Genomic DNA, 3725 nt, shown 5'->3' with positions numbered 1-3725 from the left:
GAAGCGTGTGGGTCTCTAGTTGGTGATGGCTCCACTTGAGTGGAGCATTGTCCTTCTCCTTCGGCCACAAGGGGTTCCTCAATGGGTAGGATATAACCAACACCCATTCTTCTTATGGCTTGGGGAGGAATTTCATCACCTACATCACAAGTACCACTTTGCTCCACTTGGGAGCCGTTATTCTCATCAAACTCCACGTTACATGTCTCCTCAATAAGTCCCGTGGACTTATTGAGAACACGGTAAGCATGGGAGTTTGTAGCATAACCAACAAATATGCCCTCATGAGCTCTAGTCTCAAATTTAGACAGACGAACACCTTTCTTGAGAATGAAACACTTACACCCGAACACCCGAAAGTACTTGAGGTTGGGCTTGTTACCGGTGAGTATCTCATATGGAGTCTTGTTCAAGCCTTTGCGAAGATAGAGCCGATTTGAAGCATGACACACGGTGTTGATGGCTTCAGCCCAAAAGTTGTATGGAGACTTGAACTCCGCCATCATGGTCCTTGCTGCATCCATCAACGTCCGGTTCTTCCTCTCCGCAACACCATTTTGTTGAGGGGTGTAAGGTGCGGAATATTGATGCTTGATCTCCTCATCACTAAGAAACTCATCCAAGGTGTAGTTCTTGAACTCGGTGCCATTGTCACTTCTTATTGTCAAGATCTTTGCATTGTGTTGACGTTGGGCTTCATTTGCAAAGTCAATGACGGTTTGTTGGGTCTCACTCTTCCTCTTGAAGAAATAACCCAAGTGTATCTTGAATAGTCATCCACGATTACCAAGCAATACTTTCTACCCCCAAGACTATCAAAGGATGGAGGCCTAAAGAGATCCAAATGAAGGGGCTCCAAAGGCCTCTTCGAGTAAATGAGAGTCGTGGGAGGGTGAGCCTTCTCATGAAGCTTTCCTTCGATACAAGCACTGCAAGCACGATCTTTAGCAAAACTAACATTCATTAGTCCACGGACATGGTCCCCCTTGAGAAGACTTTGCAAAGATCTCATATTGACATGGGCTAAACGGCGATGCCAAAGCCATCCCGCGTCAACTTTAGCCATTAGGCATGTCGCGGTCTTAGTGGGTCGCTCCGAAAAGTTAATCACATAGAGACCGTTCTCGACATGCCCAACAAAGGCTACTTTAAGAGTCTTGCTCCACAAGAGGGCCACGGTATCAATATTGAAGAAAGTGGCAAAGCCCATGGTAGCAAGTTGACGAACGGAAAGTAAATTGTATGCAAGGGACTCAACTAGCATGACCTTCTCGATCGTGAGATCATGAGAAATGACAACTTTGCCGAGTCCCAATACCTTAGAAGACGAGGCATCACCCCACTCGACATTGGTGGGCATAGATGGAATCTTGTGCACGTCCACCACCCAGTCCTTGCTTCCGGTCATATGATTTGTAGCTCCACTATCGAGCAACCATGATCCCCCACCGGAAGCAAACACCTACAAGAGATCAATGCTTGGTTTTAGGTACCCATTTTGTAATGGGTCCTTTGATGTTAGTAACAAGGGTCTTAGGAACCCAAATGGACCGTTCAATATACTCATGAGGAGAACCAACAAATTTGGCATAAACATGCCCATCACTTGCACGGCATAACACATAAGAAGGATTAAAGTCGCCGGCTTTGTTGGATGGGGTGGTATTGCCCTTCTTGACACCGTCACCCTTCGCATTGTTCTTATTCTCCTTGGAAGCACCCTCTCCCTCCTTCACAAAAGTTTGCTTGAGAGGAGGAGGTCATTTGGTCTTGTCATTCTTCTTCTTGTTCTTGGGCTTGGGTGCGAACCCAATCCCCTCCTTGGCCACAACTTCCTTTTGGTTTCTCAAAAGGTCGTTGAGGTTCTTCTCACCTTGTATGCATGACACAAGGCCTTTCTCAAGTTGCTCCTTCAACTTAGCATTCTCCTCAACAAGATGCACATGCTCACAACAGGGGTTAGTAGCATTTGCATTATCAATTAACACCATATGAGGAAAGGTGGCTTTCTCCTTAGTTAGCTTTACTTGGAGTTGATCATGAGACTCCTTGAGGCTAGCATGAACGCCCTTCAAGACTTTGTGAGCCTTGTCGAGAATGTCAAACTCCTCTTTAAGTCTAGCAAGATCAACCCCAAGTTTTGCCTTCTCGGAGTTTAGCACACGAGACACAACAAGAGCATGATCAAGATCTTTCTTTAACTTAGCATGATCATCGTTGTATGACTCCTCAAGAGCCAAATGAAGACCACGCTCTTCGTCAAGAGCATTGGAAAGATCCGAAATCTCATCGGCATAGTCACGACTATGCCCCTCCATCTTAGAGATGGTATCTTCGTGAGCCTCGATCATGTCATTGGCTTCACCAAGTTGTTCCAAGAGACCAACGAAGTGCTTCTTGGATTTACCCTTGAGTTTACCCATAAAGGTCTCAAACTCATTTTCCTCCACATTTGTCCTCTCATGTTCATCAATGCTATCCGTCGAAGAAGGATGATTAATGATGGTAGTTTTGATGTTGGAGGTTACCTTATTGGTGGCTTTAGCCATGAGGCACTTGGCGGTGATGTTCTCATTGGGTGAGTCGAAGAGAGACATCCGTGGAGTCTTCGCAATGGCAACGGAGGCCATGGCAACCGACTCACCATCTTCATCATCGTCATCATCCTCGTTGTACTCTTCTTGTACCACCAATGCCTTGGGAGGAGTCTTCTTGGTGAAGTTGCTCTTGTTGGGGAACGACTTGGCCTTGTCCTTTCTAATGAGCTTGCCACCATTGTCTTCCCTCTTCTCGTAAGGGCACTCCGCAAAAAAGTGGCTCACATTGCCACAATTGAAGCAAGTCCTCACTCGTTGCTTGCCCTTTGCGCCACTTGAAATCTTTTGTTGAAGTTTGGCCTTGTGTTCTTCTTGCTCCAAAATTGCCTTGAAGCAAGAGCCATGTGTTCATGATAGGCATACTTCGTATCTTTGAGGTTGCCCTCCTCTTCTTCCTCTTCATCCTCTTCCTCCATACTAACCTTGGCCTTTAGAGCAAGGTTGGTCTTCTTTACTCTTTGAGAGCAAGGAACCGCATTGTCGGCGGTCTTGTCCAAGATGCTCATAGCAACAAACTCATCCAACACTTCACTTGAGGACAAGGTGTGAAAGTCCGGCCTTTGACGAATTACGGAGGACATGGCAAACTCTCCGAAAAAGCTCACGAGGTTCTTCATCTTCTTTCATTGCAAACTCGTCGGCTTCATCTTGCAGTACTTCATAGTTGGAGCGTTGAATGCTTGCGCTTCCCCGATAGAGGGAAACAACTTGGAGCCAAGCATCTTTGGCCACGGTGTAAGGCCGGAGATGAGGAAGATCTTCGGGTGGAATTGCTTCTTGGATGATGAAGAGAGAATTCTCATTGAATTGATGATCCACAACTTCTCTAGGAGTGAAGTTACTTTGGTCATGCGGATAGAAACCTTCTTCAATGATTCTCCAAAGGTTAGTGTTCACATGATTTAAATGATGCTTAAAACGATAGACCCAAGAGTCAAAATCTACATTCTTCTCAATCTTAGGAGCCGGGCCGGCATGATTTAAATGAGTGGAAGGGAGCGGTCCACCATAGACAGGTGGAGGTTCCACATGGGCAAAGATGCCGGTGCCCTTTTTACCACTAGAAGAAGGAGCTTTCTCGCTAGTAGCTTCCCCTTTGTCGGAGGTAGCATCCGTCACCTTGTTGGT

The sequence above is a fragment of the Triticum aestivum genome, chromosome 1D (assembly GCF_018294505.1).
Source record: "Triticum aestivum cultivar Chinese Spring chromosome 1D, IWGSC CS RefSeq v2.1, whole genome shotgun sequence".
Lineage (NCBI taxonomy): Eukaryota > Viridiplantae > Streptophyta > Magnoliopsida > Poales > Poaceae > Triticum > Triticum aestivum.
Note: the sequence above shows the minus strand (reverse complement) of the source record.